Source organism: Urocampus carinirostris, chromosome 5 (genome assembly GCF_059441175.1).
Source record: "Urocampus carinirostris isolate Australia breed hairy pipefish chromosome 5, RoL_Ucar_1.0, whole genome shotgun sequence".
Lineage (NCBI taxonomy): Eukaryota > Metazoa > Chordata > Actinopteri > Syngnathiformes > Syngnathidae > Urocampus > Urocampus carinirostris.
This window is the reverse complement of record NC_142353.1, coordinates 14,325,019-14,338,236: the sequence shown is the minus strand read 5'-3', so window position 1 is coordinate 14,338,236 and position 13,218 is coordinate 14,325,019. Positions and strand designations below refer to the sequence as shown.

Sequence of the window (13,218 nt, the reverse complement as noted above, 5' to 3'; positions counted from 1 at the left end):
GTAAAGAAAACACAAATACTGTAAAATAATGTCTACTAGAAAACAAGTACCTCCCCATTGCACAAATGCAAATAAAGTGTCAATTAGCTCTCATTGGCTCTGTTGCCATAGTGACAACGGATCTACATATTTTTGTTCAGGAACAGTATCATGTTTACATTTATGGTTGCAGCTCGTTGAATTTATGCAAATGTGCGGTGTTGCCACTGTAGCAAACCACTTTACTACACAAGTTACACCAGGCATTGTCATTTTCTCGAGCTGAAAAAAAGGCCACACTGAGATGCACCTCCTGTTTGCTTCTGCTATGTTTAGCTACTGGTAGGTGTGTGTAAGCAGAAATATGGCTTTTTCTTCTGCCTGGCAGGTGGAATGCCAAAGCAGGCCAGATAGCTAGACATGGAAGAGTGAGCCTGTCGTTCACACACTCAGCGAAAACATCCAAGAGTGGCAGGAGAAGGGCTGTGCCATCTACTGTACATTTGGGAAAATTGGTGGAGGTGCAAAGTATTGAGCCTAGGACAATAGAATAGATCAAATCCAAGAGCCTGCTTAGTATCACTAATATTGGTATTTGGATTGATCTACCTACCGCTATTTGGCACATTTCTCAGACGCTTGTTCACGGCCGCCTGGGGGAGGACGGAGCCAGCAGGGTGGCACGGACCCTGCCAGCAGTGCAATTCATTCGGTTTTATTTTATTTTTTTCTTAATGAGTGTCCGCATCTTAATAACGCCATAATGGGATTCCAAGTTCCATTAGCGGGGGTGTTACTCCACCGAGCAACAGGGAGGGGAGCTGTAATTTTTTCGCAACAGTGACACCCACGCTATTGATCAATCGGGCTCGGCCCGGGCGCTAGAGTGATGAACTGGATGCTGCGTTGCCGCCACTGTAACTAGGGCTCTGTGGTGCTCCGTGTCGCTTATTTACTGGTGTGCCAGTTTGCTGAAAGAGTGGCGGCATGACCAATTAGTTGCCATCCATCAGCCGGTTTCAATAGGACCGCAATCTTTCTTAGGGTCGCCGTAAAACTGGCGTGGTGCGTTCCACACAAAGCGCTGAACGCATAGTTTGTTACGGTGATCTACTGTGTACCAAGGCCATCGGAAACAATGAGCGGGAAGGGGGGCCGCATACTGCTGAGTGCACAAACAGTCACTTATTAAAATCATTATTGAATACGGTGATTTTCGAGTCGTGTCAATGTCAATGCCAATTTTCTGGAAAACTCAAATTCCCAGAGTAGGCACGGCATAATACAAATGCAATGAAGCACAATATAAAACATATAGTACAAAACCTTAAAATAAAATAAATGCTGGGTTTGCCCTTGTGCTTTATAAAGCCAAAATGCTAGCAAGCTTTTGTTGTCTCTCCACAAGGTTATCGATAAATAACTATTGTTCTTGACAAACACTCGATACTAAAAGATATGTACAGAGACCCCTTGCGACCTTCACGCTTTAGTTATGGCTGGTTCACTGCATCATGGATTTTGAATTGAATTGTCTTTAATGTCATTGATATCAATGTATTGTTTCATTGTGTTCAGACAGCACACAGCAAATGCTATCACGGGGGAAGGGTAGGGAGGGCTTTGTGGGTTAGGTGAGCATGACTGTCAACCCACCCATTACTAGCTATAGCTAGCTTTTAGAGGATTGTTACATTGAAAAACATCATCTATTAAATTGGACACTGGGGAAAGTCAGAAGAGCGCAAAAAGTTGCTGATCACCAGCCGGTGCTCCATGAATTGCTTGGGAAGCGACTGAGGTGGCGTCGGGAGGGAAGCCAGCGAGGCTGCAGGTCCAGCCAGGTACTGATATGGCTATGCTAACAACTCTCTTAAGCCTACACTCCTTTCCGAGCCTGTATTTCACCAATGCTAGATCCATTACCCATGAATTGTATGACCTGGAGCTACAACTCGTGGAAAACCGCTACATTTGGCACAATTGCGTTTTAATCATTGCTGTGACCTGGTTCAACCCAAGTTTACCCGATGCTAGCGTGCAGTTAGCCAGCCACTCTCTAAATCACTTCCTTACACTGTGTTGTAGGTTTCCATCTGTAGATCTATAGTTATTTTGTTACAGTCATGTACTCTCAGTCAGTAAGGACAACATCCCGAGATAAGTTTGTCCCTTTTATGAAGGTGTGACGGGGGGTTCTGGTCCCCATTAACCATGTTAACCGAGGGATTCCTGTATAGAGACTTCAGTCCATGCTGTGTTAATCAACCTTTTTGAAGCCAAGGCACACTTTAATTGAAACAGATTTTAGGCCACAGCACTAGCAGGAAATATTTTTATATTGTTAGCTTCGGTCCCTTTATATGAAAATTTTAGAGTATCATGACAGGCTACAATTGTAGTTTTAGTTATCATTATGAAAGTATCTTCGGAAATATTTTTTGACGGCTGTAAGTCTGGAGGTAGTGAGTAAATAATTTTGCCAACTAATTTATAATTTTATATTTTACTATACTTTATTTAGTTTTTCTTTTTTTTTATCTTAAAAAGGAGAAACATATTGAAAGTGACCAAAATGATCCGCAAAAAAATAATTTTGATAAAACTACAATTTCTTACATGGAAAAATACAAAATAATTAGGATATTGAAATGTTTCATTGCATTTAGTCATAATTGTGCGAGTTTTCCAGTTATAATCTTTCATTGTTCATCAACAAATCAATATTTTAATCAAGTTACCCTTTCATTGTCATTATGCATCTTGTGATTATTCATATATTCAAATGTACTCATTTATTTCTTGTTTTATTCACTTGTTGCCACAATATATCCATTTATCTTAACAGTATACAGCTTTTATATTATTCGAAATGTTGTTTTAATTTACTGTTCAGGCAGAGGCCTTGAGTCTTATCAAACTACCTGCAGGGTTAAGTCTGGTCAAAGGACAGGTGTGAAGCTGGTGCCTTTGGAATTTCCCACTAACTTTTGTATTTCACGCCTTTGTAATAAAAACAAATGCTATGTTGAAAAGACACTTGTAAAACCATTACGGCCTTTTTCTATACTCACAAGCCCAGAATATTCTGTTTTTTGTTGTTGTATTGTAATAAAAACTTAGAACTGCTCCTTCCAGCGCTTGTTTTTACCCATCTGGTCCTGCGTTGATTGAAACACATGTAAAAAGAAAAAGTCTTTCCTTCCTCACTACCTAGCAATTATCCATTAATTCTTGAACAACTTAACAAGCACTGCAAAACCTTACAATTATTTTTTAATTGAATAATTGAAAAGGTTGGAATTTCATCATAAATTATATTTAACATAATTAAAAGTAGGGATGGGCAGGAAAACAATATTGGTGGGAATACCAGTCTTACTTACTTTAAGTATTAGTATTCATGATGAAGTACTACTGTTATCTTCCCTTCAGTGACTATTTACATTCAGGAAATAAAAATCAAATCAATACATTAATTTTTAAATTGAAAGCAATTTTTAACAAATAAACTATTAATAATAATATGCAGTGGTTTACAATTTTAAGTAATTTCTTGGGATGTAGGTGAAGTTATTTTATGCACTTGTGATATTGATATCTAGTATCAACATTGATGATTGCTGAGGAGTTTATTATCAGCATTGGTTGTAACGTAGTAATGTGCATTCCAAAATAAGAGTCAGAGAATCTGGGGAAATCTTTGCTGAGAAGCGTAGTGGTCATAAACCAACGCTGAATGTTCATGGCCATCGATCACTACTCATCCGCATTGTTGTTTAGAGCAGTGTTTCTCAAATGGTGCGTCAGGACCCAAAAGTGCGTCGCAGACTCATTTTCAATGGGTCGCAGGCTTTAGCCTTGCCAAAGTAACGCTAAGAAGAAGAAAAAAATAGAGGGTCCATTACACTCCTTACAAGTATATGCAGATAATGCCCTTCTCGAGCTCTACCTTCCGCTAGATCAATCAGCAGCGTCTCAATTGTGTTTGAGGGGGACCACATCTCGTTTTATTGTGATTTTGCTGGTTTTATTTTCTGTTTTTGGTCATAATAATGGGTCCTAAGAGAGTTATTGGAAAACAAAGTGGAAAAAAGCGACACAATAATAAGTTGAAGGAGGTAATGATTGTGAAACACAAAAGTGGTGTACAAGTCTCATGAAGCCGCTGCTGGAAGGTACAGTAAATGGTTTAAAAATGCTAGATCTAGTTTTTTATCTACATAGTTTAATAATGATATTGGTTCATGTACAGATTTCATAAATACTCTGAATTTTGGTCTAGTATGTGGCTCTTTTGAAGCATTTTTACAGGGTCAGTTATGTAAAATGTAGGCCTCTATGCCAGTATATACAGTTCTTGAAGTCGTTTTGGTTTTGCTGGTCATTTGTTTTTAAATTAAGTTGATCTTATTCTACTCTCTCTGATTTAAAGTGCACACTCTATCATTCGATACATTGGAGGAGTGGAACTTCTTTCTTGATTTGGGTCACAGCTTGTCATTAGGGTGGAATGTTAGGTCCTTAAGTCAAAAGAGTCTAAAACCACTGGTTTAGAGAAAACACAACCGCACCAAAACACTTTTTTCTTGGCGGTTACGGTAATACAGTACATGCCCAATGAAACACTGCCACCATCCAAATATCAACAACACCCACGAACTGATCTAAAGTGAAAAATGTGGTCTGATAAGTCTACATTTAGCTTGGTTTCAGGTTCAAACAGCCACCTCGATAGCTATCGGTGCAAAGTTGATGGTGAAAGTGAATGTTGGTGCCAAAAGTGGCTAGTAACAGACTACATTTACTCTGTTACATTTAAAAGAGGAAGTTTTGGAAAATGTTTTAGTTCTAGGAGTATTTTTAAATCTCCACACTTTTACTTTTACTTGAGTACATTTTTGAAGAAAAACTGTACTTTTACACCGCTATATTAGGCAACATTGAAGTAGGTACTTTGTTACTTGATAAATCCCCTCCACGTAAGTACGCATCTGTCAGTCTCCGCTAAGCGCATGTATTATGACGGAGACCTCCGGCAGGCTCTACAATGTTTAACCAATCAAAGGTATCAACCTCGTCACTTGACCATATTCAACTTTAGGGGGGGTAAAGTTGTTAACGGATGAAACAGATCGAAGATGTCGCATAGTAATACCGACTATGAAAACACAGAAGAGGAGGAGCACCCCTGGCCTCACATCAAAAGCACGTTCCCCTTAAAAGGGTGCCAAACACCAGCTACAATATGCAATGTCTCCTTTGTTTGAGTTCATGAGCTAGCTTGTTGTTCTGCTTGCAGAGCTTGTTAAAAAAACAAATGTGCTACTTGGTGCTACATGTGCTTAATTTTTTTATTTGATTTATACTATTTTTATTTTATAGTTTATTAAAGCACTTGAATTTACGTTGATTATTTTAATTTTAAATCAATGTTGTTTTTTGTTTTTTGAATGGACTTTGATAATTTGATGATCTGATTAGTTGTTTTAACAAAATCAATACATGCGACGTTGCTACAGTTACTCAGTACTTGAGTATTTTTTTCACCAAGTACTCTTTTACTTTTACTCAGGTAAGTATTCGGATGACTACTTTTACTTCTACTTGAGTAATATTATTCTGAAGTAACAGTACTTTTACTTGAGTAAAATGTTTGGCTACTCCACCTCTGGTTGGCGCTCACGTCATGGAACATTTGCACGTTCGAGAATGCATCAGTCATGCTAAGAGGTATTGGCTCCATACTGTATGTTGCCATCTTTTTCATGGCCCTTTATTTCAGCAAGACAAGGACGAGTCACGTTTGCTGCATGTTACAACCGTATATCTCACAGTAAAAAAAATCCTAAATACTTGACAGCCCTGCAGGCAGTCTAGACCTGTTTTCCATATTGAACACGTATGAAACGCCGGTGAATTGTAAAAGACGAGAACGGAAATGTTTGTAACTGTTAAAGAACTGATTTTTTTTAAAGGCAACAAGAATGAAAATGGATTCCGCCTTTAAAACTTCAACAATTTGGGTCCTTGGTCCCTAAAGACTTTTTGAGTGTTTAGAAATGGGACGGTGATGTAAAAAAGTTCCCTTAAGGCCCTTGTCCAAACTTTTGGGAAAATTCAAAATGCGTGACTTGGAAACAAACATAAATTGCCCTTGTGATGTGTTTGAGAATGTATTACGCTCGAAAAGATTCTTAACCCTCTTTGTGCGTCGTGTTTCTGGGAAATGTATTATTCTATTCACAGAAATGTGTTCGACAAAGAGATAAGAAAAACTGTCAAATAATCAATACCTCATTAAATCACAATCTTCTGGATAGTGTCACTCAAAACCTATTTAAAGGCTCTCGTCTCTTTCGAAGATGTAAAGTCATATTAATAAGCTGACCGGGTGCACACATAAGTACACAGGATGCCAAGTTTAACGGAACGACTAATCTCATTGATTGAAAAGTAAAGATGTGAGTCTACTCTCGGAATGTGCTTTACATTATAATGTCTGCGAGTTAAAAATTAGCGAGGAGGTGCAAACGGCAGTGCGGCCACTTTGCACTTGGGAGTCAATCATTGCTGTCCGAGCTCCTGTGTTGACCTTAAATCAACGCTTTTCCAAACTAAACTGAGATCAGGGAGACATCTAACATCAAAATTATCTCAACAGATTACCAGCAAACAGATATAAATCAATGAATAATTGAAATATTCTAAATATTGGTGAGTTCGATTGAATATAAAACTGATGTGTAGGAAGCCATAACTTACTATAAATAGCAAAAACAATAATTCAGGGGCATTAAGGGGAGTTATTCAGCTTAGCAAGTAAAAATGTTATCTTCATTTATGGGGTTATAATTATTGTTTTTAATTGTAATTGTTTTCTTGTTTACGATAGTTTTTCTCCTATTCATAAATTGAACTAGTCCCCATTTATATTGTTCTTTTGAAGTAGGTTTTTACAAGCTCTTCTCACTTTTCCTATGACATATTATTCTATAATATTGCATATGTTAAGGGTAATATTCTCATTTCATTTTTTCAATTTTGCCAGAAAATATGTATATTTTAATTCAGTCTTTTCTCATTGGGCATGTTAATTAAATTGTCAGATAGCATCCCATATTTTAGGTACACATTTTCCTTTCTTACAATTATTCAGTTATTAATTAAAGGAGCTGCAAAGGATTTACGATTTTTTTACTCGTGGCACCATCTCCTGGTTTGTGTCATCATTGCAGCCTCTTTCAAGCACCTTATGTTGAGCGTGCAAGTACGTGTATTTCTTAATCGCGCTTGAAAAAACTTCTTTTTTCATGATTTGGCGCGTTTGGGTTAGAGTTTGGACTGTACTTAAAACAGGCCATCCATTACTTTCACCATTTTCATGCTACACTAAGAAATAGAAAGAAAAAAGGACCGCAGGAACGAGCACAAAGACACTTTCGAACACCAACCACCCACATTCCTCCTATCTAATCCGTTCCGCATCAAACAGTAAGATAAAAGCAGATAGGCGCAGTAAAAAAAAGCATAAGTTGGGTGTTGTTAACACATACTTAATAGAGACACTCCAAACAATGCTCCCTTCTTTAATGGAGTAATATTCAGTATACTTAAAAGTTTTAAGTACACCTAAAATGAGCAATCAAATCTGAAAACAGAAAAATTAAATTTTTCTTGAAAGGATTATTGTTTTTTCTATAACACATGTGTGCTTTTTCTATTATTTGTTGGATTAAAGTTGCTTTTCTGGCCAAATGATTGTATTTGTAAAATTATTTCACTTCTCCTTAAAATTGGGGAAAACAACAATACATGTAAATATGAATCATTCTTGACTTCCAAGAAAAATTACACTATATTTTGTGATTAGTGTGGATAATTCTTCTCCGCTCACTAAAAATCCCTCGAAGATACAACAACATGTGATTTCAAATCATTATATTAGAACAAATAAAGTGGAAATGTACAATTCCCCATGTCATCCCTGATGACAATAACTGGATGAAGCCTCTAGTGACATGTGCCCCCATCAGGGGGCGTGCACGTAAACATCTGTTATTAGGCTTTGGCCAGTGGCGAATAAAACAATATGAAAAGGGTCGAACAAATACAATTTCCAAGAAGAACTCCAGTTCACCCCGGGCATTTTCTTTTATCGGTGAGAAGTCAACCTAATAGACAAAAACCAAGCCCAGTTTTGCCTGTCTTTAACAAGTTGCTGCAAAAGAACATTTTTTACTAAATAAATAAATAAGATACAGAAATAAACTCCAAGCACTAAAACTGGCCCCTTTTGACTGAATCATGGGCCCGTTTTGGGGGGCTCTTGCGCAAATTCAACCCAAGCGCCACAAAAAATTGTAGCATTTTAAATACAATATTTTCCTTCATAAGCTAAAGGACATGATAGGCCTGAACGTGATGAAAAGCACTAGTTGAAAAAAAGTAAAACAAAACACCTACGGATACACTTTGCCCACCCAAAAGAAAGCTGGATGTAGTGATTGGAGCAGTCTAGGAAAAATTGAAAAAAGGCAAACGAATGAAGCAAACAAAATAAAATAAAAAATTAATAAAGAGAGAAAAAAGTTAGCAGGGAAAAAATAATAATAGCGGGAAAAAGCAAGAAAAAAAATTAAAAAGTTAAAAAAAATGAAAGAAAAATAAAGGACAAAAGGGGAAAAGAAACAACAAAAAAGGGAAAAAAAGCAGGGAAAATGACAGGTTTTGCGGGTCTCTTTGTTCAGATGATCTAATATTTTGCACAAAATAATATAATAGGTTTTCTAAAAAATCTATTATAAAGTATAATAACTTTTATTTTTTTTATTCTGCCGTGAACTTTTAACTCATTTAAACTGTTTTATTCTAAGTAACTTTAAACTGGAATCCCTGCATGACACAACAACGCAACAAATAGACTATATATATTTTTAAAAAAGGTAACTGTAGCCCGAAACAGAGTTGTGCAAAAAAGAAAGGGGGGGGGTGATAATAGTTGCCCCCGCGTCCATAGGAAATGCCCCCTGAGACTCAAGTCTGGCAACGGCCCTGGTCTGACTTATCACGGTCCGTTTGCCAGAAGTGATCATAAGTGCGCACTCCGAGTAACAATAAAGGGAAAGAATTGAAAATGTTACCTGAGAAGGGGGGAAGGTTTCAAATGACGGCTCGCGGTGGCAAAACGTCTTATCCTGCGTCAACTGGAAGTCGACATGTTCGCCAAGAAGCAAGCAGCTCGCGATGAGTGGAGTTTCTCCTCTCGCTCCCATTTGCTCCCACGTCGTCTCGGCGCTCTTCAATAATCTACAGCGCCGCAGATGCGCCGCGACACGCCGACGGGGCGACACCAACTCACGCGCACCCCCCCTTGCGCTCCAGGCAGCCCACCCGCCCTCCGCTCGCCCGACCCCCGCCTGGCATATCTGCGTACGGCGGCCGGCACTCGAAGGCTGCGGAGAGGAAGCACCGCGCTAGCCGCGCTCGCCGCGCTCGGAGCTCCAAAAGCGGACCAACAGCACTGCCTGCTGCACTTAAAGAGACACGACATTACGCAGGGGCGCAAGTGTGCGCTCCGGCTCTTTTGGGAGCGTCTTTCTGGGACACGCTCATTGAGTGGCGGCCGTCCGTTATGAACAAGGACAGGGGGGGCGAATTTTTTTTTCGTCGCAGTGTTGCACTGGGAGCTCATTTCCATCTCGTGTGCCTCATATGCGTTTTGAAAACGCACAGCAGCTTCGCCTACCTTTTTAGGAGCCAAGGCACTCCGTCGATTGAGAGTGTTTAAAAATGGTAAATGGTCTGCATTTATATAGAGCTTTTCAAGTCAATGACCTCCCAAAACGCTTTACACTTACCCATTCACACACACACTCACACACCAATAGCGGGCATGCAGCCATGCAAGGCGCCAACCTGCTTATTGGGGGCATTAGAGATTCAGTGTCTTGCCCAAGGACATTTCGACATACAACACGGAGGAGCTGGGAATTGAACCTGCGATCTCTCTATCCCAAGATGCCGCCCCCAAAAATGAATTCCAGGCACCAGTTTGATATGTGTTTTACTAAAATCATAAATGCTCGTGATGCCTGGATTAACAGTATCAAGTTTTTCTTATGATTTGTGGTGGCAGTGGTTTAGGACATGGGTGTCAAACATACAGCCCGCAGGCAAGATCAGAGAGGCCAAAAATGCGGTTTTCCACTGTAGCTGTATCTCCCTCTCTCTCTCTCCCTCTCTCTCTGTCTTTCTCCCTCTCCCTCTTTTTCTGTTTTTGTTTGTCTCTATTTATCTCTTTCTTATGTCCCCTCTCTTTATTTCTCTATGTTTCTTTTTCTCCTTCCTCCCCCTCTCTTTTAAGCTCTCTTTTTCTCTTTGTTTTCTCTCTCTTTCTGTCATCATCTCTCTCTTTCTCTCTCTTTCTCTGTCCCTCTCTTATCTGCTTCTTGCTCCGGCTCTGTCTTGCCTTCTCTCAATTTATTTCTCTCTTTTTCTCACACTTTCTTTGTCTTTCTCTCTTTCTTTCTCTTCCTTGCTTTCTCTCTTTTCTCTTTCTTTGGCCCCCTCTTTCTCCTTTTCTCTAGTTCTCCCTTTTTGTCTTTCTACATCTATTTGTCTTTCTTTCTTTTATTCTTTCATTTTTCTTTCTTTCTTTCTTTCTTTCTTTCTTTCTTTCTTTCTTTCTTTCTTTCTTTCTTTCTTTCTTTCTTTCTTTCTTTCTTTCTTTCTTTCTTTCTTTCTTTCTTTCTTCCTTTCTTTCTCTGTGTTTGGTGCTTCCTGAACAAACTGTGGCATGTTTGACCTGAGAGGGTCTGAACTAGAGGTAAGATCTTGACCTGGCCAGAACTTTGCCTGAAATGTCAATCATTAAGTCAAGCCGTTTTTTGTTGTTGTTGTTGTTGTTGTTGTTGTTGTTGTTGTTTTTTGTTCTTTTTCTTTGTGGAGGATCAACACAGCATGCACTTACTTATACTCAAGTAACTATTTGGATAGGTACATTTTAACTTCCGCCTGAATGATATTATTCTGAAGTTACTGTACTTTAACATGAAAAAACACACTTTGCCGCCGAAGTGCACGCTTCGGGGCCAAAATGTGGACTTCGGCACTGCACTTTTGGGCCACGAGCACTTTGGCGCCGAAGTACACACTTGATTTAGGGGACCAGGCTGAAGTGCGCGCTCCTGGGCTGAAGTGTGCCCTTCGGCACTGCATTTCTGCTTTGCATGTATTTTAGCCGAAGCGCTCAGCTCTCAGTACGCACGGCGCCGAAGTGCAGCTTCGGGTTTACTTCGGGCCCGGTCCTTCTAATCAATTTGGGGCCAGTTCGAGCTTTTGTACCCGCGGGCCGGGTCTCGTGGGGCTGGATTTTTTTAGGCCCGATTTTACCTCTAGTCTGAACGAAAGAGAAGGTAAACCCTGTGAGGCACAGTCACACTTAAAAAGCCAGGGATCTTTAGATTTACCTTTTCCATTTACAATTCGATTAGAAGCAGCAAACATTTTTCACACTGCCCTGCGGATGTGGTGAAGCACGAGGGAACACCAATTGCTCGTGTCCTCAAGTTCAAAACAGGGCCACAATGGTAAGCCCCATTCAGCGTCCTCGTGGGACTCTTCCACGTCAATCGAGTGCAGTGTGAAAAGGGCTTAATCCAGCCGGTATAAGCCTCAGATGTTACGATGTTCGCATGACATTTGTAATCAAGTGCACTCAAGCTAAACATTGAAAGTTTCGTTTTTGGGACATAATATTGACTCAGGTAAAAATAATTATAAACAAACTTGCCCACAAACCTGAATTTCTATTTTTTAAATTTTAGGTGTATTCTATTCGCTATCAGGGTTGCCAATGGGAAAGAAAGTGATTGGAATTGTGGTGTCATCTAACTAGGACAAGTAACATTTTGAAAAATTGATGAATATTGATCTGATGGATTGGTGCTTAAGCGGAGGTATGCTGCACAGTTGTATGCTGTTCAAATCTCCTTGTATCATAATGAGCCACTGTGAGCGGCATGGCTGCTGGGTGGTTAGCGCGTCCGCGGCACAGTTGTGAAGTCATGGGTTAAAATCCAGCTACCAGCTTTCCTGTGCGGAGTTTGCATGCTCTCCTCGTACTTGCGTGGGTTTCCTCTGGGCACTCCGTTTCCTCCCACATTCCAAAAACATGCATGTCAGGTTAATTGGCCGGTCCAAATTGTCCCTAGGTGTCTGTCTCTGTGTGCCCTGCGACTGGCTGGCAACCAGTTCAGGGTGTCCCCTGCCCACTGCCCGAAGATAGCTGGGATGGGCTCCAGCACCCCAACGACCCTACTGAGGATAAGCGGGGCAGATAATGGATGGATGAATGGATGGATAACCTAAGTAGACTATTTTATCAATTAAACCACCAGGCATTTACATACAGACTGGTTCTGCAGGAGGTCGGCACGGTAGCGCGGTGGTTAGCGCGGTGGTTGGCGCGTGTGTGACACAGTTCTGAGGTCATGAGATCGAACCTTCCTGTGTGGAGTTTGCATGTTCTCCCTGCGCTTGTGTGGGTTTCCTCCGGGGACTCGGGTTTTTCGCCCACATTCCAAAAACATGCACGTCAGGTTAATTGGCCGGTCCAAATTGTCCCTAGGTGTCTGTCTTTGTGTGCCCTGCGACTGGCTGGCAACTAGTTCAGGGTGTCCCCTGCCCATTGCCCCCGCGAACCTACTGAGGAGAAGCGGTGAAGATAATGGATGGATTTATGATCCGTTTCTTTTCTTTTTATGTGATGCGCCAGCAACCATTTTAATAGTTGTCCCCAGCCTGTTGCAATCGTACCTAATGCACTGACCCACATTAGTAATGCCGATTAACCACCTGGCTCAATGTTATAAACAGAAAGAGAATGATCACTTTTATTTTATGCACTTTAAAATCCTAATTGGAAATGAAGTTTTTAGTAGCATTTGTATTCGCACTCATTTTGGCAATAAATACAAAAAAAAAAAGATTTAAACCAAGTCATTCAACACAGTTGCTGTGACAGTAAATGTAGTTCTTCTCAACAAGTCGATATCATTTTGCAGTAATGAATAACCAAAGCACTAGAAATGTATTGATCACCCCACCTCTCACCCCACTTTACCAATAAAATGTGTGATTTTAAATCTTGTTTAAAAAAAAAGAAAAGTCCCACAAACTTTACTAGAACTTCAGACTCGCTAGCATAACAAAACAATGCCAAAAGTGTTGTTTATG

At 40.0% G+C, this 13,218-nt stretch overlaps 1 protein-coding gene across 1 annotated transcript in view; it reads right to left on the bottom strand.

Moving 5' to 3' along the window:
• The window catches only part of wscd2 (WSC domain sialate O sulfotransferase 2), a 158,798-nt gene extending 149,468 nt beyond the window's left edge, over positions 1–9,330 (bottom strand). The window contains exon 1 of the mRNA XM_088335866.1: positions 9,123–9,330. The gene's annotated coding sequence lies outside the window, so the exon portion shown is untranslated. The remainder of the gene's footprint in view (positions 1–9,122) is intronic.
• Between the last annotated feature and the right edge of the window lie 3,888 nt (positions 9,331–13,218).